At 41.2% G+C, this 27,104-nt stretch overlaps 1 protein-coding gene across 2 annotated transcripts in view; it reads right to left on the bottom strand.

Annotated features, from left to right (window-relative positions):
• Window positions 1-27,104, bottom strand: part of LOC126190850 (probable cytochrome P450 6a14) — a 120,884-nt gene that overhangs the window by 58,204 nt on the left and 35,576 nt on the right. Inside the window, exon 2 of one of the 2 annotated variants that reach the window (XM_049931438.1) lies at window positions 13,029-13,098. The exons of the other annotated variant lie outside the window; for it this stretch is intronic. The gene's annotated coding sequence lies outside the window, so the exon portion shown is untranslated. The remainder of the gene's footprint in view (window positions 1-13,028; window positions 13,099-27,104) is intronic. 2 annotated transcript variants of the gene reach the window in all.

Below are 27,104 nucleotides of genomic sequence, written 5' to 3'. Positions count from 1 at the left end.
ATGGGAGGGAGAAAGCTCCTCTCCGTACATAGACTGTCGCAAGATGCGCTGATGTGAAAGTCACCCCTCAGAACTCTGAAGATAAACACTTTATACATTCTACTTCTCATTTACAACGTTAAACGCCACACACGGAGGTGTCTAACAATAAAATGTCTAATGTAATCAAATTGTATGTTAATATATTCAGTCATGGTATACAGGGTGGTCCACTGATCATGACCGGGCCAAATATCTCACGAAATAAGCGTCGAACGAAAGAACTACAAAGAACGAAACTTGTCTAGCCTGAAGGGGGAAACCAGATGGCGCTATGGTTGGCCCGCTAGATGGCGCTGCCATAGGTCTAACTGATATCAACTGCGTTTTTTTTTTAATAGGAACCCCCATTTTTATTACATATTCGTGTAGTACGTAAAGAAACATGAAAGTTTTAGTTGGAACACTTTTTTCGCTTTGTGATAGATGGCGCTGTAGTAGTCACAAAAATATGGCTCACAATTTTAGGCAAGCAGTTGGTAACAGGTAGGTTTTTTAAATTAAAACACAGAACGTAGGTACTTTTGAACATTTTATTTCGGTTGTTCCAATGTGATACATGTACCTTTGTGAAATTATCATTTCTGAGAACGCATGCTGTTACAGCGTGATTACCTGTAAATACCACATTAATGCAATAAATGCTCAAAATGTCCGTCAACCTCAGTGCATTTGGTAATACGTGTAACGACATTTCTCTCAACACCGACGTTTTTGAGATTCCCGATTCTCGCGCAATTTGTCTGCTACTGATGTGTGGATTAGCCTCGACAGCAGCCAAAACACCTACTTGGGCATCATCATTTGTTGCAGGTCGTGGTTGACGTTTCACATGCGGCTGAACACTTCCTGTTTTCTTAAATAACGTAACTATTCGGCGAACGGTCCCGGACACTTGGATGATGTCGCCCAGGATACCGAGCAGCATACATAGCATTTTGATCACAATAGCCATACATCAACACGATATAGACCTTTCCCGCAATTGGTAAACGGTCCATTTTTACACGGGTAATGTATCACGAAGCAAATACCGTCTGCACAGGTGGAATGTTACGTGATGCCACGTTTGTGACTATTACAGCGCCATCTATCACAAAGCGAAAAAAGTGGCCGAACTAAAACATTCATATTTCTTTACGTACTACACGAATATGTAATAAAAAATGGAGGTTCCTATTTAAAAAAGCGCAGTTGATATCCGTTTGACCTGTGACAGCGCCATCTAGCGGGCCATTCATGGCGCCATCTGGTTTCCCCTTTCAAGCTATACGAGTTTCGTTTTTTTTTGTAGTTTTTTTTCGTTTGATGCTTATTTCGTGAGATGTTTGGCCCGTTCACTATCAGTGGACCACCCTTTATACTGCAACGATGTACGTGTATGCGGAGTAGTCGCAAAACCTTAATTATCACCTTGGAAAAAATGAAAGTTGGTGACCCTTCAGTACGACACGCTGAATGATTTGGCAGAGATCTTTACTGTGGAGGACAGCAGGTTAACTCTTTAGGAAATGTGTTCTACCTCAATAATCACCTCGCTGTCATTCTGGAAACCGATCACGCTATGGTTTCTTCCTCCAAGTCACTGAACTGATTGCCATGTCAGAATTGAGGGGGGGGGGGGGTGGAGGAGGCGAGGAAACGTGTTACCCAAAGAAGCAGCTGGTGTGAATGTGTTACATGTAGAATCAGCAAGGTGTCTTGACAGCGTAACGTAATCTTTTCAGGGGATTTCGGTTGTATGCTTCTGCAACAGTTTGCCCCCTTACAAGCATAATCTGTTAGGTACACACGACGGTAGTCCCAAATAACACACAGTATGACCTTGACCAATGATGCCTGCGTCTTTGCCTTTCACAGCGGTAGTGAACCCGTATGTTTCCACCAGTTGCTTCGCTGGACCGTCTCTTGGTGATGGAACAACCGAATGAACACAATCGATTCATGCGGTTGCTAAAAAACAATCGACGCATTCGGATGCAGTTTTAGGTATTGTTTGAATCGTTCATTCATTCTGTTGAGTGCAACCAATCTTTGGGAGCAACCGAATGAAAACAGTTGTCCAGCTGGTCGGACTTCCCATTCATTCTTTCGACTGAAGCCGATCTGTAATAGCAACCGGATGAAAACAATCGAGTAAGTCGATAGCATTATTATTCCTTTATTTTTTCGAGTGAAAGCAGTTTGTGAGAGCAACTGAATGAGAACATTCGACACTGTTGCAGTTTTGCATATAACTGAATTACTCATTCTTTTTTTTTTTCAAGTGAGAAACATGTTATACCAAAAAAATTTATTTAAGTGGTTATTTTCTGCTTTTTAACCTTGTGTGTGTGATTTCAAACATTTTGATAAGATTACATAACAGACATGTGGTAAATTTCACGGTTATTTCAGTTTCTTTTCAGCTGAGTCAACCAACATACTGCTTCCTTCTACGTACATCCCGCTAAAAGACAGCGAATATAAAAATTAGAGAGAATTGAGCTCACGCAGAAGCTTAGCGGCAATCGCTTTTAACTGTAAAACATTGGCGACTGGAACAGGAAAACTGGCAAATAGCAGTGCTACACCAAATATTCTCCTTCACACACTGGAAAAGAAAGCGAGTTAATATTGCATTGTCATTTAGTTCAGAGTTAAATTGAAAGTTTCAGGCTTTTAGCCTGCCGGGAAGTGAGCTTAAAATTAGTTGCAAAATTTGTACCGCACAGACAGACAGATAGACAGGCCAAAAAACAAAGTAACCTCCGCCACACAGCAGACTATAACGAGAGTTAATATTGCACTGTCATCCATTTGGAGCTATGTTGAAACTTGAAAGCTTATCTGGAAGCTAGCTGAAAATCAACTGCAAAATTTTTGGGGGAACAAAGAGATAACAAATCGACCTAATAAAAACGTGTTACAAAGTGATTATTCATTTATATTTAAATAATTTTACAGTGCAGCACCAGACGCTAAACTTTTCAAATCGACCAAAACTTGATTTTTAATGCCACAAGAACGAAAATTCGTATTTGAGTAAATAAATATATACATTTTGAAAATACTTTACTCTTAGAAATATATTTTTTATTCACATGTCCTTGAAATAAAATACTTTATTTGTCCCTAAAAAAGTGTCAGTCCTATTCATGGTTCATGTATAACCGAAGAGGCTGAAATAGTATTTAAATAAAATCACTCAAACCCGGTGAGTGAGTGAAAACCTTCATGTAACGGCCGCAACCGATAAAGACATTATTCGGTCAGTTGTGTCGCATTGAGTGAAACCACTTAAACCCGCTGAGTGAGCGAAAGCGTTCAAGCAGCTGATATGACCGCAGAGACTAGTTTCATTCGGTTCTTTCATTCGACTGAAAAAAACGTCTTAACGAAGAAACAATCAACGGACCAATCGTTTGTTAAAAACAGTCAGTTGTCCCATTGATAATGTCTCGAGGTCATAATGCTACGTCCACCATGATGGTTAGATGGCTAAAGAAGTTATATGCATTGGTGTGAGACGGTTGCAACATTTCCGCTACTGCCTCGGTGCTACTGGTTTCTTGCAAATGGGTGCGAGCAGTCGCGGAACCCAGTGGGCGGAGAACTACGTAGTGTTCAAAATGTCGTGCAAGTCGTTGTAAAACCCGTGACTGATTTTCACTTTTCCACTGTTGTCTCGGTATTCGAACACAAGAACTTCAACTCGTCTTGAGATTCCCGTTCATTACAGAGGGAAGGTCTGCCACTTCGTTTGACCACATTGGAAGTATATTGGCCACCTAACAACTGCGTCATATGATGGTGTGTTGTTGTCGCACATTTTCACCAACCCATCACGGATTCTTGCTGCATTATTCCCCCTATAAAGCTTAAAACGAATTGTCGCGCGATACTCCGCTTTGTCAGTAGGCTGCACCAGTGTATTTTGTATCGTCTAGGGGTTTCCAATGGTACTGAAGTGATATGTTTTCAATAAGTGCAGACATGTGCCTATAAACAAACACAAAATTAACTACGTTACTTTACTGTTTCAAGGTGATAAATAACTCGCAGCCACTGTCTGTAAGTCCTTTGTGTCTTCATAAATAAGAATTTCTGCCACCCCTTGTACGTTCACACGCAGCAGTGTATAATTTCAAATATAGGAAGCCTACCTTCTTTTATTTTATTTGGGAACTCCAGTTTCGTAGGACTAAATTGAGGAGCAAATCTTCGTAGTCATGAAACGTGTCAGTACATGAAATGCAACAGAAATTTAATAATAGATAAAATAAAATGTTTATGACTTCTAAAAAGAGGAGAAGCTATAAGCTTACATAAATGTGATCAACAATGTAACACAGGAATTAGCTTAATTTTTCAAGGAACTCCTCGACAGAATAGGAGTGCCCCATGAGCAGGCTCTTCAGTTTAGATTTTAAAGCGTGTGGATTACTGCTAAGATTTTTGAATTCTTATGGTAGCTTATTGAAAATGGGTGCAGCTTAATCCTGAACGCCTTTCTGCATAACACTCAAGGAGTTGCGATCCAAATTCAGATTAGATTTCTGCCTAGTATTAACTGAGTAAAAGCTGCTAATTCTTGCGAATAAGCTGATATTGTTAACAAGAAACGACGTTACAGAATATATATATATATATATATATATATATATATATATATATATATATATATATATATATATATATATGTTGAGAGGCCAATGTCAGAAAACCCAGATTAATGTCATAAACAGGGTTGACAAGAGGTTCGCAAACTTACACCACTTATTTGCCGAACCGCACGTTTCTGAGGCAAAAATATCCTTTGAGAATGGGAAGAGTTACCCCTAAATATGATACGCTACGTCATAAAGGAATGAAAATCGGACTATCACTTACTCTAGATACTGTTGTAATAGCAAAAAGTCAGCATTAAGTGTTTGAACAAGATCCTGAATATGAGCATTCCACGACAGTTAAATTATCTGAAAATCTAGAAATTTGAACTGTTCAGTTTCACTAATCATATGCCCATTCTATGCAATTAGAACGTCAGGTTTTGTTAAATTGTTTGTTAGAAACTGTAAAAACTGAGTCTTACTGTGATTTAGAGTTAGTTTATTTTCTACAAGTCATGAACTTATGTCTTGGACTGCACAATTTGAAACAGTGGCAATGTTGCACACAACATCCTGTATTACCAAGCTAGTGTCATCAGCAAACAAATATTTTAGAATCACCTGCGATACTAGAAGGCATATCATTTATATAAATAAGCAACAGGAACTCCGCCATTGCCGGTCCCAAGCAGATACTATATGCATCAGAAACACTGGCAAATTTTACATACGCAGAACAGATAGCAAATCGTGAAAGAAGAATTGTGAGGACAATTCTTGGACACAGGAAAATAACAGATGATCAAGGCAAGCCTGTATACAGACTAAAAAGCAACAAAGAAGTGTATACGAAGTGCAGCAAAATTACAGACGAAATTAGAAAAAGAAGATGCTCCTTTTATGCTCACATCATGAGGATGAACCCGAATAGGCTTACAAAACAAATATTTTCGTACATCGCAAATCTAAAAAATAAAAATTTATGGTTTATCAACACAGAAAGAGATCTAAAAGAAATGGACATAGATCAGGAAACAATATTTAACAGAAACCTTTGTAGAAAAAAACTGAATTCATTCACGGGTTTCGGTGTGAAAATTGAGAAGACTTGTGGAACTAAATGGTCTGAAGAGAGAAAAGCCGCCTTCAGCGCAAGAATGAAAGAAGTGTGGACTGAAAGAAAGAAGACTTCCCAGAAGCGCAAGAAATAACTGTTTTCACGGTCTTTAACGGCCAAATTTGTATAATAATAATATAATAAGCAACAGGAGTGGCCCCACTGATCCCTGGGCACCCCCCCCCCCCCCCCATTTAGCCGTTCTCCGCTCAGATCCTAAATCATAACCATTCTCAGCACTGTAAAGAATGACCTTTCGCTTAGTTTAGTATACTTATTTCTATCTTCCGTGGTTTATAACTGCGAACGCTTGCTGTCATACAACTACAGCACATCTTCTCAGTGTTAAATATGGCAGCAAACTGACCATTTACATGGTTCTCTTAAGCTATTATTTTTACATGCAGCTATATATGTTTGATTTTGACCAATCTTTCCTTTCGCCCACTCTCACTGTACCTTAAAAACACAATTAGTGGAAAAGGTTGCCGATCAGATGTTATTTCAGTTTGTGTTCGAAGTTCTTTTCTTTTTTCTTCCTCGAATTATTTTCTGGATTTGTTCCAATCTCTGTCTTCCTCTACAGTTTTTACACTCTACAGCTTCCTCTACTACCATGGAAGTAATTCAGTGATGTCTTAGCAGATGTACTGCCGTCCTGTCCCTTATTCCTTTCCTCGCTGATTTTGCGGAGAACCTCCTCATTCCGTACCTTATACTCCACCTAATTTTCAGCATTCTTATGCAGTACCACTTCTGAAATGCTTCGATTCCCTTCTGATCCGGTTTTCCCACAGTCCATGTTTCACTACCGGACGATGTTGTGCTCCAAACGTAAATTCTCAGAAATTTCTTCTTCAAATAGAGACCTATGCTTGTTACTGATAGACTCTTGTCCAGCAATGCCCTTTTGGCCAGTGCTAGTCTCCTTCTTACGCCCTCCATGCTCCGTCCATAAGTTATTTAGCTGGCTTTGTAATTATTCTTAACTTTCTCTGACAATAGTAATGTTGTCAGTGAATCTCATCATTTATATCTCTTCACCTTGAGTTTTAATCTCATTCTCAAACCTTTTTTTAAATTTTCGTCCATTGCTTCTTCGATGTATAAACTGAACAATAGACTGATCATATTGTAACACAGTACTCTTCTTTCCCTATGGCGTACCCCTACTCTTATTAGAATTTCGAACATCTTGCACCACTGTCGAACGCTTTTCCAAGTCGACGAATCCTAAGAACATGACGTGATTTTTCTTCAGTCTTCTTTCCATTATCAACCGTAACGTCAAAAGTGCGTCTCTGGTGCCTTTACCTTTTCCAAGGCCAAACTGAGCGTCCTCTTGCACATACCTACAGATCCTTAATTTTCTTTTCCTTTCTTCTTTATATTAGTTTGTCAGTAACTTGGATGCACGAGCTGTTAAGCTGACTGTGCAATAATCATCGCACTTGACAGCCCTTGCTGTCTTCGCAATTGTGTGGATTATGTATTTCCGAAAGTCTGAAGGTACATCGCCGTTTTCGTACATTCTTCACACCAATGCGAATAGCCTTTTTGCTGCCAATCCCCCAGAGATTTCAGAAATTCGCATGGAATGTTCTGCTTTATTTCATCTTAAGTCATCCAAAGCTCTTTTAAATTCTGGTTCTAACACTAGATCTCCTATCTCTTCCCTTCGACTTCTGTTTCTTCTTCCATCACGTCTTCAGGCAAGTCCTCCCCCCCCACCCCTCACCTTCATAAAGCCACCAGTTTACTCTTTCCACGTGTCTGCTGTGTCCTCTGCATTTTACAGCGGAATTCCCACTTGACTTGTAATGGTACCGGCCTTGCCTTCAATTTCGCTAAAGTAGTTTTCACTTTTTCGTACGTTGAGTCAGTCCTTCTGACAATGATTTTAATTGAATTTGCAGTAGTTTCAACCAGTGTTTTTCTGCTGCACATTATCAAATCTCAGCAGCGCAAATGAGGAAGAGATTATCCGTTTATGTAAATCTTCGTGAACGTGTGTGTATGAATTTCTAAAGGACCAAACTGCTGAGGCCATCGGTCGCTAGACTTACACACTACTTAAACTAACTTATGCTAAGAACATCTCACACACCCATGCCCGAGTGAGGACTCGAACCTCCAGCGGGAGGGGCCGCGCAATACGTAACATTGTGCCTCTAATCGCGCGGCCACTCCGCGCGGCCTTCGTGAATGGTATTAACATAGTTCTTGTTAATCCTCAATTATCCCGGTATCAGGTCTAATACCCAGTGGAATATGGAGAGCTTATACTCAGAAAATAAATGAAATGTTATATATTATATATTTAGCTACTATTCTGATTAATTTCGTCCTTAGAGCTCACAAGGGAACCTCCCCATCGCACCCCTCTCAGATTTAGTTATAAGTTGGCACACTGGATAGGCCTTGAAAAACTGAACACAGATCAATCGAGAAAACAGGAAGAAGTTGTGTGGAACTGTGAAAAAAATAAGCAAAATATACAAACTGAGTAGTCCATGTGCAAGATAGGCAACATCAAGGATGGCTTGAGCTCAGAAGTGCCGTGGTCTCGTGGATAGCGTGAGCAGCTGTCGAACGGGAAGTCTTTGGTTCAAGTCTTTCCTCGAGTGAAAAGTTTACTTTCTTTATTTTGGCAAAGTTATGGTTTGTCCGTTCGTTCATTGACGTCTGTGTTCACTGTAATAAGTTTAGTGTCTGTGTTTTGCGACGGCACCGCAAAACCGTGCGATTAGTAGACGAAAGGACGTGCCTCTCCAACGGGAACCGAAAACATTTGATCGCAAGGTCATAGGTCAACCGATTCCTCCACAGGAAAACACGTCTGGTATAATCTATGCGACACTGGTGACGGCATGTGCGTCACATGACAGGAATATGTTGTCGACCCACCTAACTTGTACACTTGGCGAATGGGTAAAAAGATTCTTCTACCTTGCCCGATTTAGGTTTTCATGTGGATGTGATAATCACTCGCAAAAAAGTAATGAAAACATAGGCGTGTACATAAACTGCAACAAATGAATGCAACAGTTTCACAGTCGCACAGTTTTCCCTGTGCTCTGTCAAAACATATGTTTTTAACGTTTTCAAATTATTCCTTGTGTAGACCGTCAAATCCAAGCAAATTTGAACATGTCCTGGAATTTTAGAGAGCGAAGTTGATTATGTGTGAGTGCCTGAACTTTGATAATTGTCTGAAAATAAAAATTAAAATTTTCACTCGAGGAAAGACTTGAACCAAAGAACTCTGGTTCCGCAGCTGCTGACGCTAACCACGGGACCACGACGCTCCTGTGCTACCACTACGCTTGGTGTTACCTATGTTGACATGGACTACTGAGTTTGTATGTTTTGCTTATTTTTTCGTAGCTCCATACAACTTCTTCCCGTTTTCTCAATTGATCTGTGTTCAGTTTTTCAAGGCCCATCCACTGTGCCAACTTATAACTAAATCTGAGGGGGGTGCGATGGGGAGGTTCCCTTGTCAGTAATATGCTTAACTGTTGCACTTAATTGGCCTTCGCTTGGTAAGGCAAGACTTTGGTAGGATCAAATTCAACATCAGTTTCCTTTCCGACCGTTCACTAAACTAAATTATGAAACACAGATAAAATGACAGGAAATGAATGCAGCTGGTTGTAAGCCACAGCGGGTGTTTGACATGTTGACATGTGTTACACGGTTACTCACTCGACGCACAAAACAGTAATATTTGAAGCGCACATAAACAACATGGGAAGCGTTTAAAAAGCAAGTGCACACCTGTACCCTACGTATTTGTTAACTACGGAACGTCTGTACATACCTGTTCTCCTGCTGTGGACTGACACTGATATTTGAGAAAGGCTGAGAGCTTTATAAACACAGAACTAGTATCGTGCGCTTTCCCAGATAAAGCATGTACATAAATCTACTCGCTGATAACGGGATCACAGATTCGATGACATCATAACAAGGTCCGGTTGCTAAGTATACGATAAGAGTATGTAGCATCAGCTGATGCGAAGTAACAATCAATATACATATTTTTAACGTTTCGCAACCGAATCTCGTTAAAGATCAAAATTAAACATCATTGTAGGTTGCAAATAATTTCTTCGGACTTCAGTCTGTTCGTTGCCAGAAAAGAACTTAGATTAAGTACTAGAGTAGCTCAGCAGTAATTGTGTTGCTACAGTTTGGTGCGCTAGTGTCAGTTTGTAGAACGTCGAAAGTTTGAATGAAGCTAGGTAAATATTTGCGCGTTCTATATAATTTTTGTAACGTGACTTAGTTTTACGTAACGAGACAGTTTAAAGATTGTTAACAAGAGTTAACTGTATACACGTAGTATATGCAAAAGTAGCCACCACAGTAGGTAGAATGCATATCGTACACAACTTGATCCAGAGATCAGAGGCTCATATCTTTGTGGCAATTGCATTGCAATAAGTACTGACCGGTTTGTAAGAAAGGAAGAATGGAAATTACGATTTCACGTCCCGTTGACGACGAACTTCTCACAGGCGAAGCACTGGTTCGGATTATTGAAGGAAATGTGGCTTGTCCTCTTCAGGGGAACAATCTTGGAAATTGCTTTAAGTGATTTAGGGAGTGCAGGGAAAACACAGCTGGTTTGTTGGTTGGAAGGAGGTATGAATTGCAATCCTCCCGGATACGAGTTCAGTATCTTATCATTAAACCAATGAGCTTCTTGTTTTTGTTTTTTGTGCCTTCACAAAATGGTTCAAATGGCTCTGAGCACTATGGGACTTAACATCTGCGGTCATCAGTCCCCTAGAGCTTAGAACTACTTAAACCTAACTAACCTAAGGACATCACACACATCCATGCCCAAGGCAGGATTCGAACCTGCAACCGTAGCAGTCGCGCGGTTCCGGACTGAAGCGCCTAGAACCGCTCGGCCACCGCGGCCGGCTGTGCCTTCACACTTCTTTACGCCATGCTCGATACACCACCCCATAATCTCAGCATACGGTTCGCAGTTCCACACTTACGAAAAGTTTTTAGAATTTTGCCAGAAAGCTCAAATCTAGGAACATTAAAACATCAATTTATGTGCACAACATTATTGGATACCCTTCGTCCAATGATAAGGATAGTACATCAAATCTGGAAAAGAGTGGAATACACAAAAACATTTGCCATTGTGGCAAAATCTGCATGAACCAATTTAGCAGGGCAATGTACACCCATCTGAAGAATCATCATAGAATCTGGAGACATAGAAACGGAGACTCTATCTTTCCAGACAACATTCTTAATAAAAGCCACGGATATTTGGTGGAATATGTAGTCCTACACAACACCCACAAAGAGAGGGAGATGAATGATCTTTAAGTAAAGGAAATTAATAAACTTGTTTGCCCAAACTTACTAATGAATGATCAGAAAAAGTTCCCTTACCGACCGCTTCTAACTGCAAATAAATCCATCTAGGCTACTTAGTAAATTATCCCTCCTATTTACATGCTTCACTTATTTCATTCACTGTGATCTCGCTCGCCATACAAGTTTACTTTGTATAGTTACAGTTGTGTAACTGCGGTTTAGTCTCATCTCATGCCTCACTTTAGATATCTTGCTCCGTTTAAGACAATATTAATTCAGTCACGCACTTTATTGTGTTTTGCACAATTTATTTTTCTGCGTTTAGCAGTTATTGTTATGCATTTCATTAACTCAATGGGTACATATTTAATCCAAGCTAAACAAATTTTACGTAATATTTTAATCTAAATAAGTCTTCTCGCTTTATTATAATATCGAATGCCAATAACTGTAGTCTTTGAGTGATTCTTTGGATGCATCTTGTCTAAAATCTTTAATCTCACAAAATCCATATCCACACATATTTACCTTTGTAACCGATGAAGGCCTCTCTGCCAAAGACCAGTCACTTGCGTGATTAATATTGTGGAATATTACACATATTTGCATGTTTTTCATTCATGATACATAAAATATTCATAAATGAACCGAAGTGTAGTGGCGACTTCTGCCACCAAATGTATCAGGATGACCAAATGTAGCAGGAAGACACCAAATGTAAATGATGGGAGCCAGGAGGTATCATATTAAAACTCGGCGAGAACTTTCCAAGTTGTTGTTTTTTAGTTACAGTGCCCTCGTTCCTATTGGTCTGTGTCACAGGGCCCCACAATGCTGAGGAGGCACCCCAGCGGCCCATGTAATGCAATGCTGTGTCGAGCCGGCCTCGTCCGCCAGTGGAGTTGTGGCATCGTGAGGATGCCAGGAGATGGCTCAGCAATCTGCATCCCTGCCGACTCAGCGTCACTCGGTGTGAACTGCAGGCAGCCAGCTTCGTCCTTCTTGCCAGCGTGGCTGAGATCGCGGCGACGAACAAGCGCCCGTGATCCGGCGTCCGAATCTGCGGCCCTCGCCTCGGGATGTCTCCGGCATGTATCAGGAACCGAGAAGACTGCCCGCGGTAGCGAGCCGTTGAGTGACCCTCTGCTGGCTGTTTGGCTGACTACAGATCCTGCGTTGGCCTCAGGGGGTCGAACCAACGACCCGCCATGGACTGGAACACTGGAACGCTGGTGCCCCATCTGTTGCTGCATGTAGCCCGGTGGTGTGATACACCCCGCCATCCAGGAGAGCTGCCACACTTGAAATGACTCTCGTTAGAAAACGGCACCTATTTATATTCGACTGTGCCCCTCTGGGGCCACACAAGGTTGGCCAGCGGCCCTCTTCTGCCTGTGACTTGCGCCATGCAAACTGCTGGGTGTGCTTTCTGCGGCAGTTCTACGCCCCTGTGGCCTCTATTTGCCTTCGCAACTGCTGGTATGTGTAACCCACTGTAATCCGGCCTGCACCTCGCTGTAACTTGTGCTCAGAGTGTCGCACAAAACTAACTTTCCCTATCTTGAAATGTGGTGCCGCTACAAAAGAAACAGTCAATTAACCCAATAAGTTTCTTTATAATAAGAATAATAACATCATTATCATTATTATTATTATTATTATTATTATCTTTATCATAACCCACAAAACATTATATCTAGCAAGAGTGATTATGTTAGTTTCGAAATTAGCAAAAGTGATCTGTTCCGTAATACACATCAAATGGAAACTCCTTATCCTATTTAGTAATACGAAATCTATCTGAGGTAAATGGCGCAGAAATTACATATGTGGCATGTCCACACAATAATATAGAAAACAAAAGCCATACTCGATAAAGTTTACACGATTCACTTTATTTGAGTCCGTGAATACACCTTCGTTTAACCCACCTCTGTTGCTGAGGTCACCAACGCACGATTGTGCAGTGCTGCTCGACCAGAGGGAAAGCCGGTTCGAATCCTGGTGATGGAAAAATTTTTCATTACCACTATTTGCCAGCAAGGAGAAGAAAGGCGTTGGTGTAAAGTTTCTGATCGTCAGACCTTGGGCCAAACCTCTCCACATTGTCTCATGAAGTGAGGGCATATGACATTACTGATGGGGACATTAAGCTTGGCGGCACCTACATCTACATCAATACTCTGCAAATCACATGTAATTGCCTGGCATAGGCTTCATCAAACCACCTTCACAATAGTTCTCTATTATTCCACTCTCGAAAAGCGCTTGGAAAAAACAAACACCTTACCTTTCCGCCTGAGCTCTGATTTCCGTTATTTTATTATTACGAGTATGATCGTTTCTCCCTATGTAGGTCGGCGTCAATAGAATATTTTCGCATTCGGAGGAGAAAGTTGGTGATTGAAATTTCGTGAGAAGATTCCACCGAAACGAAAAACGCCTTTGTTTTAATGAAGTCCACCCCAAATCCTGTAACATGTCACAGACACTCTCTCCCCTGTTTCGCGATAATACACAACGTGCCGCCCTTCTTTGAACATTGTCGATGTACTCCGTTATTGTCACTGACACTCTCTCCCGTGTTTCGCGATAATACCGAACGTGCTACATTTCTTTGAACTTTGTCAATGTCCTCCATTAGTCAGGTAAGGATCCCACACCACGCAGCAGTACTCCAAAACGAGGACGGACAAGCGTAGTGTAAACAGTCTCCTTGGTAGATGTGTTACATTATTATCTGCCAATAAAAGGAAGTCTTTGGTTTGCCTTCCCCACAACATTTTCTATGTGTTCTTACCAGATTAAGTTTATTCGTAATTGTAATTCCTAGGTATTATTTGAATTTACGGCCTTTAGATATGACTGATTTAACGTGTAGTTTGATGGATTCCTTTTAGCACTCATGTGGATGACCTCACACTAGTCATTATTTGCGGTCAACTGCCAATTTTCGCAACATACAGATATCTTTTCTAAATCGGTTTGCAATTTGTTTTGATCTTCTGATGACTTTACTAGATGATAAACGACAGCATCATCTGCAAACAGCCTAAGAAGGCTGTCTCTAAGCTGGTCGTAGGTTGTGTTCCAAAAATGAACAGCATAGAGACAGAAGTGATGACACTTTCTTCAGAACCTGACCATCATTTTGCAGGACAATGTTCAACACGTACAGGGCAAGCTGTTACTGATTTGTTTGACTAATGGGGCTGTAAGAGCTATAATACCTACTGCACTCCACTGACTTAAGCCCTAGTGAGTTCAACTCTATTTCTGAACTAAAGGAAACCCTTCACGGCATTCGCTTCAGAACTGCTACAAATTCGTCGGGCAATAGACCGCGCCGCTCGAACTGTCAACACAACTGGCACTGCTACGAATATCCTACGACTTCCACATCGCTGGCAACGGGTTATACACAATGCTGGTGACTTCTTTGAAGGTCAGTAAAACTTTGAAATAGGCATCTATTTTGTACGAGTTATAAATAAATAGTTGCCACTATTACAATTCCAACCCTCGTATGCACAGAAAAATCATGGCAGTCTTCAGTGCAATTAAAAACAAAGGCGTCAGTATTAAGAATGAAAGAGAAATTCCTTTGTCAACCACAGAGAATAGAGCGGATAGGCGGAAAGAGTACATCGAAGGTTTCTACGAAGCGGAGGAACTGTCTGAAGATGTGATAGGTGAAGAAATGTGATGCATTAGGGAAGACATAGGGGATACAGTATTAGAAACAGACTTAAACAGAGCTTTGAGAGACTTGCGAAGAAATAAGGCAGAACGCATAAATAACATTTCTTCAGAATTTTTATAATCATTGTGGAAAGTAGCAGTCAAGTGAGTAAACAAGTCGGTGTGTAGAATCTATGTGATTGAAGACCATCCCATCAGACTTTCGGAAAAGTATGATCCACACGATCCATAACATGGCAAGTACTAGAGGTATTGCAGAATCGACTTAAAAACTTGTGCATCTAAGTTGCTGTTAAGAATGAAATACATAAGAACGCAAAAAAAAAAAAACTGAGTGGCTGTTGGATGATAACGAATTTGGTTTTAAGAAAGATAAAGGCGCCAGAGAGACAGTTCTAACGTTGCGCTTTTTAATGGAAGGAAGACCTGAGAAGAACCAAGACACATTAATGGGAGTTGTCGACTTATAAATACTGTTCCACGATGTAAAATAGAGCCAGATGTTAGAAAAATTGACGTAAGTTTTAGGGAAAGGTGGGTAATGTACACGAGCCAACAGGGAAGAACAATATTGTATGATTAAGAAAGCAGTGCTCAGATTGAAAAGTGTGTAATACAGGGATGCCGTCTTTCACTATAGAAACATATACCACAATGGTCAGCTCAGATATTGGCCCTTAAGACTTACCAATTGGATGATCTGATAGTGCACAAAGTTCCAAAGCTAGACGTTTATAAAAAGTAAGAGAATTGAACTTATCCACGAGCATGAGCTATGATACCAGCCGCTCAAAATAATTAACTGTTGATTCTGTTGTCCACTACAGTAATTGAGTACCCTTATGGAAGCATTTAGTTCTAATCCGGTATCGGAGCGAAGTACGTTCAGTCTTGTGCGAATAACTGGAAGCTACTTAAATAATTATGTTTTCTGTTGCTACAAACCAGTATTAGTGCCTAACGCAAAATGAAGATGCTGCACCCTTGCCGGACATCGTCTACTCTGCCGAAGAGAGAAATAATAGGGAAACAAATATGTAGTCGAATTCTGGAGTACAATTTGGTGAGGAGTCATTCGAACCAGAAGCAGTCGATTCAGATCCTGCTGATAGTAAGAAAATTCATCATCAATATTTAATCTGAAAACGTAACATTCCTGATCGCCTTACACTGCACCATTAAATCTCAAAAACTTTCCTCAGTCTTTTATGGAATGAGGGTATGTGCTCCGTTGGATGGGTACATGAAGTTTAGCTGCCCCCTTGGTGACAGTCGAGAAGAATGGGCTATGTGCTAGTACTCGGTTACGCTCTATCTTCTCATTCGTCTTTTTTGAAAAAATGCACACACGAAGCTACACTCTACACACCGTAATCATAATCGCATACATAAGAGAGTAGACTCACACTTGCAAGTAAAGGATTAACAAGCGCGGTGTAAGAAAGAGTTTTCCTCTTAAAGGATTGAGCATTCCCTCTGGGTGTCCCTGCCAGTATTGCCTTACGACCTTATCGCCTCTAATTCTGAGCTGGCATTCGGCAGATTATTTGATAAAATTTATCACCTAACTGGAAGGGACGCCCATGCCACATGGTCCAGAAGTACAGACTTTGCACCTGAGACACTTCAAGCGAAATTGCGCTTCCCGTATCTATACAGACATACTCAATGCAAAATCCGTACAGTGATTCACGAGTGGAAAACAGTGGCGACCAGAGGATGTCCTTTGACGATACAGATATGGAACACCTTGATAGTCAGTAACCCATGACGAATTTACGGGCCACTCAGTGAGCCACAGTTTAACATGCAGTCCTCCACATTTCTTTGGTAAAATGATCGGTTTTTTTTCACCAATTACGCATCAAACACACATCAAAACAAGTTACAAATGATTCTTAAGCATCTTGCAATTCGTCACTTCTAACTCTCTTTCCCTTTTTACCCCATACACATAAACACTCTCAAAAACATATGTTTATTGTCACGCTAATGATTTGGGACGAAGGAAACTAATACGATTTCAAAAAATAGCAATTGATCACAGCAAAAACTGGAACAACGAGATTTATTCCTGCGGCTCCAGAGAGGATTCAAATATTCTGACATATCTTTGGCTTTCTGAATTTAAAATGTATGTGCGTCACACGAAAACAACGATTGTACTATAGCAAAGAAAGTGCTTAACTATGTACAGCTCCTTTCATTCCTTGGAATGAGTGGTAAGCCTTTTAATTCTACTTCGTGTAAGGCTATGCACATTTTTGTGTAGACTGATTCGCAACGACTGCAGTCATTAGTGTGTAATATCTACAACGTACAATGACCAGTACCCCACTTACTGAAGAGTGCACATGTTTCACAATGCTACCAGTTGTGTGGATTCTTGCTGCTATTTTGAATGATGACAGTGAAGGTGTGAAACGTCTTACAAATTAATATTTGATACCCGAGACACTATCCACAGTGCAACAAATGAGCTTTGATTCCCAGGTCAGTTAGAAAATACCTAACGCTTATGACACTTTTTCCTGTTTAGCAGTTTACTATTACTATATCTTTATTGATTTTAATTTCCAATGTGATGTCCTGCTATGACCTGATAAACGCAGCTGGATACTAAGTTAATATATTTCGTAGTCACTTCACTAAATAAATAATTGTATTAACTGATTGATCCGTCGGTTCTTCGTAGAATATTTTATACATTATGAGTGAAAAAACACACGTCACTTGCGTAATATTCTAAAATTAATTAATTTTATGCCTGTCACAAAGCCTATTGGACATTAATTTATCCCCACAGTGCACAGTGCAACACTTTGCTGTATGAAAATTTCTCCTTATAACTCTGTAAAGATTTAAAAGATGGTTGCATTACATGATCCAGAGTGCTTCTTCGTTAGTTATAACGTAGTGGTTACTGGTACCATTAAATCTGTGTATTTTCGTTCATGTTTTTGTTGTTGTTGATGATGTTGTGGTCTTCAGTCCTGAGACTGGTTTGATGCAGCTCTCCATGCTACTCTATCATGTGCAAGCTTCTTCATCTCCCAGTACATCTACATCTACATCTACATCCATACACCGCAAGCCACCTGAAGGTGTGTGGCGGAGGGTATCTTGAGTACCTCTATCGGTTCTCCCTTCTATTCCAGTCTCGTATTGTTCGTGGAAAGAAGGATTGTCGGTATGCCTCTGTGTGGGCTCTAATCTCTCTGATTTTATCCTCATGATCTCTTCGCGAGATATACGTAGGAGGGAGCAATATACTGCTCGACTCTTCGGTGAAGGTATGTTCTCGAAACTTTGACAAAAGCCCGTACCGAGCTACTGAGCGTCTCTCCTGCAGAGTCTTCCACTGGAGTTTATCTATCATCTCCGTAACGCTTTCGCGATTACTAAATGATCCTGTAACGAAGCGCGCTGCTCTCCGTTGGATCTTCTCTATATCTTCTATCAACCCTATCTGGTACGGATCCCACACTGCTGAGCAGTATTCAAGCAGTGGGCGAACAAGCGTACTGTAACCTACTTCCTTTGTTTTCGGATTGCATTTCCTTAGGATTCTTCCAATGAATCTCAGTCTGGCATCTGCTTTACCGACGATCAACATTATATGATCATTCCATTTTAAATCACTCCTAATGCGTACTCCCAGATAATTTATGGTATTAACTGCTTCCAGTTGCTGACCTGCTATTTTGTAGCTAAATGATAAAGGATCTATCTTTCTGTGTATTCTCAGCACATTACACTTGTCTACATTGAGATTTAATTGCCATTCCCTGCACCATGCGTCAATTCGCTGCAGATCCTTCTGCATTTCAGTACAATTTTCCATTGTTACAACCTCTCGATACACCACAGCATCATCTGCAAAAAGCCTCAGTGAACTTCCGATGTCATCCACCAGGTCATTTATGTATATTGTGAATAGCAACGGTCCTATGACACTCCCCTGCGGCACACCTGAAATCACTCTTACTTCGGAAGACTTCTCTCCATTGAGAATGACATGCTGCGTCCTATTATCTAGGAACTCCTCAATCCAATCACACAATTGGTCTGATAGTCCATATGCTCTTACTTTGTTCATTAAACGACTCTGGGGAACTGTATCGAACGCCTTGCGGAAGTCAAGAAACACGGCATCTACCTGTGAACCCGTGTCTATGGCCCTCTGAGTCTCGTGGACGAATAGCGCGAGCTGGGTTTCACATGACCGTCTTTTTCGAAACCCATGCTGATTCCTACAGAGTAGATTTCTAGTCTCCAGAAAAGTCATTATACTCGAACACAATACGTGTTCCAAAATTCTACAACTGATCGACGTTAGAGATATAGGTCTATAGTTCTGCACATCTGATCGACGTCCCTTCTCGAAAACGGGGATGACCTGTGCCCTTTTCCAATCCTTTGGAACGCTACGCTCTTCTAGAGACCTACGGTACACCGCTGCAAGAAGGGGGGCAAGTTCCTTCGCGTACTCTGTGTAAAATTGAACTGGTATCCCATCAGGTCCAGAGGCCTTTCCTCTTTTGAGCGATTTTAATTGTTTCTCTATCCCTCTGTCGTCTATTCCGATATCTACCATTTTGTCATCTGTGCGACAATCTAGAGAAGGAACTACAGTGCAATCTTCCTCTGTGAAACAACTTTGGAAAAAGACATTTAGTATTTCGGCCTTTTGTCTGTCATCCTCTGTTTCAGTACCAATTTGGTCACAGAGTGTCTGGACATTTTGTTTTGATCCACCTACCGCTTTGTCATAAGACCAAAATTTCTTAGGATTTTCTGCCAAGTCAGTACATAGAACTTTACTTTCGAATTCATTGAACGCCTCTCGCATAGCCCTCTTCACACTACATTTCGCTTCGCGTAATTTTTGTTTGTCTGCAAGGCTTTGGCTATGTTTATGTTTGCTGTGAAGTTCCCTTTGCTTCCGCAGCAGTTTTCTAACTCGGTTGTTGTACCACGGTGGCTCTTTTCCATCTCTTACGATCTTGCTTGGCAAATACTCATCTAACGCATAATGTACGACGGTTTTGAACTTTGTCCACTGATCCTCAACACTATCTGTACTTGAGACAAAACTTTTGTGTTGAGCCAACAGGTACTCTGAAATCTGCTTTTTGTCACTTTTTCTAAACAGAAAAATCTTCCTACCCTTTTTAATATTCCTATTTACAGCTGAAATAATCGATGCCGTAACCGCTTTATGATCGCTGATTCCCTGTTCTGCGTTAACTTTTTCAAATAGTTCGGGTCTGTTTGTCACCAGAAGGTCTAATATGTTACCGCCACGAGTCGGTTCTCTGTTTAACTGCTCAAGGTAGTTTTCAGATAAAGCACTTAAAAAAATTTCACTGGATTCTTTGTCCCTGCCACCCGTTATGAACGTCTGAGTCTCCCAGTCTATATCCGGCAAATTAAAATCTCCACCCAGAACTATAACATGGTGGGGAAATCTACTCGAAATATTTTCCAAATTATCCTTCAGGTGCTCAGCCACAACATCTGCTAGGCCAGGGGCCTATAGAGACATCCAATTACCATGTCTGAGCCTGCTTTAACCGTGACCTTCACCCAAATCGTTTCACATTTCGGATCTCCGTCAATTTCCTTCGATACTATTGCACTTCTTATCGCTATAAACACGCCTCCCCCTTCACTGTCCAGCCTGTCTCTGCGGTATACATTCCAATCTGAGTTTAGGATTTCAGTACTGTTTACGTCTGGTTTCAGCCAACTTTCTGTCCCTAGTACCATATGGGCGTTGTGACCATTTATTAATGAGAGCAGTTCTGGGACCTTTCTGTAGACGCTCCTGCAGTTTACTATTAGCACATTAATATTGTTATTCCCTGTTGCATTTTGCCTACTCCTACCTTGCCACGTCTCAGGAGGCGTCTTGTCGGGCCTAGGGAGTGGATTCTCTAACCTAAAAAACCCCCATGTGCACTCCACACGTACTCCGCTACCCTTGTAGCCGCTTCCGGCGTGTAGTGCACGCCTGACCTATTCAGGGTGACACTACATTTCTCCACCCGATAGCGGAGGTCGAGAAATTTGCACCCCAGATCTCCGCAGAATCGTCTGAGCCTCTGGTTTAAGCCTTCCACTCGGCTCCAAACCAGAGGACCGCGATCGGTTCTGGGAACGATACTACAAATAGTTAGCTCTGATTTCACCCCGCGAGCGAGGCTTTCCGCCTTCACCAATTCCGCCAACCGCCTGTACGAACTGAGGATGACCTCTGAACCCAGACGGCAGGAGTCATTGGTGCCGACATGAGCAACAATTTGCAGTCGGGTGCACCCAGTGCTCTCTATCGCCGCCGGTAGGGCCTCCTCCACATCTCGGATGAGACCCCCGGCAAGCAGACAAAGTGAACACTGGCCTTCTTCCCCGACCTTCCCGCTATTTCCCTAAGGGGCTCCATCACCCACCTAACGTTGGAGCTCCCAATAACCAATAAACACCTCCCCCCGTGTGCCTGCTCGGACCTTGCTGAAGGAGCAGCCACTTGTCCACCCACAGGCAGAGAGGGCGATGCCACACGGCCAGCCTCCACATTGACCCTCCGCCTCGTGCGCCGCGAACGCCGCTGAACCCGCCACTCCCCTTGGGGAGAGGGTGGCCCAACCGCGCCCAGTACCCGCGAAGATGTCTCGACAGCAGGGACAGTGGGTGAAGCATGTAACGCCTGGGGTGTACCTTGCGACGCACCAGACTCCCCACTGCCGCTACACTCCGAGGCAGCAGCCTGAAGACGGCTGACCGCGGCCATCAACACGCTCAGCTGTTCGCGAACAGTGGCCAGCTCCTCCTGCGTCCGTACACAGCAGTCACACATCCTATCCATCCTAAGGAATCAATTTACTGAAGAGAGTTAATCAACCTTTAACTAGACTGCTAATTCAATACAGGCGGCTGTTTATTCACTAAACTGTGGTTGCTAGCCACTTCTTGTAGAAAACAATGAAAATAGCACTACCTGTCTCTGGACTGTATTGAAAACAAACACTAGCACTACTGGCACTATGGTTGACTAAAGGGACTCTCTCTGACTGTATTCAAAACAAACACGAAATCTATGGAACACTATTAATAGCACCCGACAATTAAAGCTTCCTAAAATCAAATACACACGGAAGAAGAAGTGACAAGTAAGAAAAATACAGTTAATACTTAAATTAAGGTAGCTCGCTGCACAGCAGACGTGAAGCAGACGGCAGTTACGACGACACTGCAGCCTACATCCTTCTGAATCTGCTTAGTGTATTCATCTTTTGGTCTCCCTCTATGATTTTTACCCTCCATGCTGCCCTCCAGTACTAAATTGGTGATCCCTGGATGCCTCAGAATATGTCCTACCAACCCATCCCTTCTTCTAGTCAAGTTGTGCCACAATCTCCTCTTCTCCCCAATTCTATTCAATACCCCCTCAATAGTTATGTGATCTACCCATCTAATCTTCAGCATTCTTCTGTAGCACCACATTTCGAAAGCTTCTATTCTCTTCGTGTCTAAACTATTTATCGTCCATGTTTCACTTCCATACATGGCTACACTCCATACAAATACTTTCAGAAACGACTTCCTGACACTTAAATCTATACTCGATGTTAACAAATTTCTCTTCTTCAGAAACGCTTTCCTTGCCCTTGCCAGTCTACATTTTATATCCTCTCTACTTCGACCATCACCAGTTATTTTGCTCCCCAAATAGCAAAACTCCTTTACTACTTTAAGTGTCTCATTTCCTAATCTAATTCCCTCAGCATCACCCGGCTTAATTCGACTACATTCCATTATCCTCGTTTTGCTTTTGTTGATGTTCATCTTATATCCTCCTTTCAAGACACTGTCCATTCCATTCCACTGCTCTTCCAAGTCCTTTGTTGTCTCTGACAGAATTACAATGTCATCGGCGAACCTCAAAGTTTTTATTTCTTCTCCATGGATTTTAATACCTACTCCGAACTTTTCTTTTGTTTCCTTTACTGCTTGCTCAATATACAGATTGCATAGCATCAGGGAGAGGCTACAACCCTGTCTCACTCCTTTCCCAACCACTGTTTCCCTTTCATGTCCCTCGACTCTTATAACTGCCCTCTGGTTTCTGTACAAATTGAAATAGCTTCTCGCTCCCTGTATTTTACCCCTGCCACCTTCAGAATTTGAAAGAGAGTATTCCAGTCAACATTGTCAAAAGCTTTCTCTAAGTCTACAAATGCTAGAAACGTAGGTTTGCCTTTCCTTAATCTATGTTCTAAGATAAGTCGTAGGGTCAGTATTGCCTCACGTGTTCCAACATTTCTATGGATTCCAAACTGATCTTCCCCGAAGTCGTCTTCCACCAGTTTTTCCATTCGTCTATAAAGAATTCGTGTTAGTATTTTGCAGCTGTGACTTATTAAACTGATAGTTCGGTAATTTTCACATCTGTCAACACCTGCATTCTTTGGGGTGGAACTATTATATTATTATATACATCACCCTTGTATAGACCCTCTATATACTCCTTCCACCTTTCTGCTTTCCCTTCTTTGCTTAGAACTGGATTTCCATCAAAGCTCTTGATATTCATGCAAGTGGTTCTCCTTTCTCCAAAGGTCTCTTTAATTTTCCTGTAGGCAGTATCTATCTTACCCCTCATGAGATAAGCCTCTACATCCTTACATTTGTCCTCTAGCCATCCCTGCTTAGCCATTTTGCACTTCCTGTCGATCTCATTTTTGAGATGTTTGTATTCCTTTTTGCCTGCTTCAGTTACTGCATTTTTGTATTTTCTCCTTTCATCAGTTCAATTCAGTATCTCTTCTGTTACCCAAGGATTTCTACTAGCCCTCGTCTTTTTACCTACTTGATCCTCTGCTGCCTTCACTATTTCATCCCTCAAAGCTACCCATTCTTCTTCTACTGTATTTCTTTCCCCCAATCCTGTCAATTGTTCCCTTATGCTCTCCCTGGAACTCTGTACAACCTCTGGTTCTTTCAGTTTATCCAGGTCCCATCTCCTTAAATTCCCACCTTTTTGCAGTTTCTTCAGTTTTAATCTACAGTTCATATCCAATAGATTGTGGTCAGAGTCCACATCTGCCCCTGTAAATGTCTTACAATTTAAAATCTGGTTCCTAAATCTCTGTCTTACCATTATATAATCTATCTGATACCAACTGGTATCTCCAGGGTTCTTCCATGTATACAACCTTCTTTCATTATTCTTAAACCAAGTGTTAGCTATGATTAAGTTATGCTCTGTGCAAAATTCTACCAGGCGGCTTCCTCTTTCATTTCTTGGGCCCAATCCATATTTACCTACTACGTTTCCTTCTCTTCCTTTTCCTACTGTCGAATTCCAGTCACCCATGACTATTAAATTTTCGTCTCCCTTCACTACCTGAATGATTTCTTTTATCTCGTCATACATTTCATCAATTTCTTCATCATCTGCAGAGCTAGTTGGCATATAATCCTGTACTACTGTAGTAGGCGTGGGCTTAGTGTCAATCTTGGCCACTATAATGCGTTCAGTATGCTGTTGTACTAGCTTACCCGTACACCTATTTTTTTTATTCATTATTAAACCTACTCCTGCATTACCCCTATTTGATTTTGTATTTATAACCCTGTATTCACCTGACCAGAAGTCTTGTTCCTCCTGCCACCGAACTTCACTAATTCCCACTATATCTAACTTTAACCTATCCATTTCCCTTTTTAAATTTTCTAACCTTCCTGCCCGATTAAGTGATCTGACATTCCACGCTCCGATCCGTAGAACGCCAGTTCTCTTTCTCCTGATAACAACGTCCTCTTGAGTAGTCCCCGCCCGGAGATCCGAATGGGGGACTATTTTACCTCCGGAATATTTTACCCAAGAGGACGCCATCATCATTTAATCATACAGCAAAGCTGCATGTCCTCGGGAAAAATTACGGCTGTAGTTTCCCCTTGCTTTCAGCCGTTCGCAGTACCAAAACAGCAAGGCCGTTTTGGTTAGGGTTACAGGGCCAGATCAGTCAATCATCCAGACTGTTGCCCCTGCAACTACTGAAAAGGCTGCTGCCCCTCTTCAGGAACCACGCATTTGTCTGGCCTCTCAACAGATACCCCTCCGTTGTGGTTGCACCTACGGTACGGCTATCTGTATCGTTGAGGCACGCAAGCCTCCCCACCAACGGCGAGTTCCATGGTTCATGGGGGGATTTTCGTTCATATCTTTGCCAAACGTGTTCTGTAATTTGGAAAGGTGGTGCTGAAAACGCATTGCTGGTTTTTGCATATTTTGCAAGTAAGTGGATAAGACAAAGAATTTTAAACTTGTTTTTCTTTATACAAGATGTGAATCTATTGACATGTAAATAGATGTTTTGTTTTGATCGTTAATTCCATAACATACTACAATATGAGCGTAGCACTTTGGTACAGTATGAAATCAAGTCTTTTTTTAAATCATCTATAGATTTTACACTGCACAACACAATTACGAGACCCCTGTTTCGAAACCGCTCAACTGTCTCCCACTGAGACGCGTAAGTTCGGAATTTGGCTCAAAGTTGCGTACACCCTTCCTCAGTATTAATGACGTCATATTGGCACCAAATTTCACCACAGTTGTGTGTAGAAAATGTAGCACTTATTTAACACATCCAGATTTCCTTATTCACAGAAAACGGTAATTATGTTTATTTGTTGATTGCTTGTTATTACACAATTATTAACTCCGCTATGCCGGTCCCAAGCCAGGGCCTCCTCACGCAAGCTATGATGGAGGGTGATGAGCAACATCCTCGTAAAAAGGCGGAGGTCTTCTGGTCCGGGTGACAGCACCCTGTGAGGGCTCCATGCTAGGGTTGCAGTGAAGTCTTCAACAGCAGTGAAAGCGGAAAGAATGGTTCTTAGAACGGCGGAGCAACTCAAGAAAAAAATCCGCATTCCGTCTGACTGCAAGAATCGGCAAAGTGATCAGCGTTTTCTCATCAGAGGTGCGGCTGGAAACAACTTCCCCGGAGATAACAACGTCGAGTATCATCTCTAGGAGACTTGCTCCCCTAACTCTATAAGCAGTCAACAATGGACATGGACTTGGTAAGAGATTTTACTCCTAGGGAGTAACTATTTCCAAGGAAATGAAAAGTACAGATTCATTTTCTACTGACCTACAACACCGAGCAAAGGGTGGGCCGAAGAATTCTGAAACCTGACTTAGACAACAAACCTATAAAATCAAACACAGAAACATACATAACCATGCCACTTCCACTGAAAATTAACTCTTAAAAACAGGAAAAATTAAAAATTTATTACTCTTTCTAGAAAAAGTAGCACTACAGGATGTAATAATTAATGATGAACATCCCTTCGATTGAGAAGGATTCAGGATATTTAAAGGGAAATTCGCAAAAGAATTATGAAGAATATACCTTAATTGGGAACAGGTATCATTGTATACAATAACATATTAAACTCAATAACAGAATTTAAAACAATTAATGAAATACTTTACACCCTGACATTTAAATCATCAAAGTTTACACTATTTTAAATACATATCCACCAACAAAAGAGAAAAATAGAACGCATAAAGAGCAACCAGAAAATTTTTGGCAAAACGTATCGCATTCCATCGAAAGACACAGCAATACTACTTGGAGACTTTAATGCACACATTGCCAAAGAATGTCATTACAGATCCATAGTCGGAAAACTACTTGCGCGTAAAAGAACCAACGAAAACGAAGAAAGACTTAAGTCTGTGCAGACTGCATAACAGAATTCTAAAAGCTAAATTCTTCAAATAACTTCACAGAAAACGAACTACATGGCTATCACTAAATCCGATTTGTGGTGAAAAACAACTCGATCACGTTGCTATAACCACAGACTCTGGAATGGAAGTACTCAATGTAAAATATGCTAAAAGTGCCGGTTTTCATTCAGAACACTGCATATCTATTATTCAATACTAGATTAGACAAATATTTAGGACAAAGGAACCATACCAACCCAAAGAGTTTGACATAGAAAAGTTTTCTAGAAAAATTATTTCAACACACTTTTGGAAAACAGATTACCTAAGTGTTGGGGACAGCTTCAAAAGTAAGTCATTTAGACTGCAGAAGAAGCTATTATCTTAAAAAGAAATGTAATCATGCCTGGTGGAATGATGATTGTGATGCGTTAATAATAAGCTTAGAATATCTGGAACGCTACAAAATAATAGTAAGAGCAAGGAAAATATTATAGAAGCCAGGAAGCTTGCATCAAAAGGTCTCAAAAAGATCAGAGCGCTA

This window comes from Schistocerca cancellata, chromosome 6, assembly GCF_023864275.1.
Source record: "Schistocerca cancellata isolate TAMUIC-IGC-003103 chromosome 6, iqSchCanc2.1, whole genome shotgun sequence".
Lineage (NCBI taxonomy): Eukaryota > Metazoa > Arthropoda > Insecta > Orthoptera > Acrididae > Schistocerca > Schistocerca cancellata.
The sequence above is the reverse complement of the archived record's forward strand: the minus strand, read 5'-3'. Positions and strand labels throughout refer to the sequence as shown.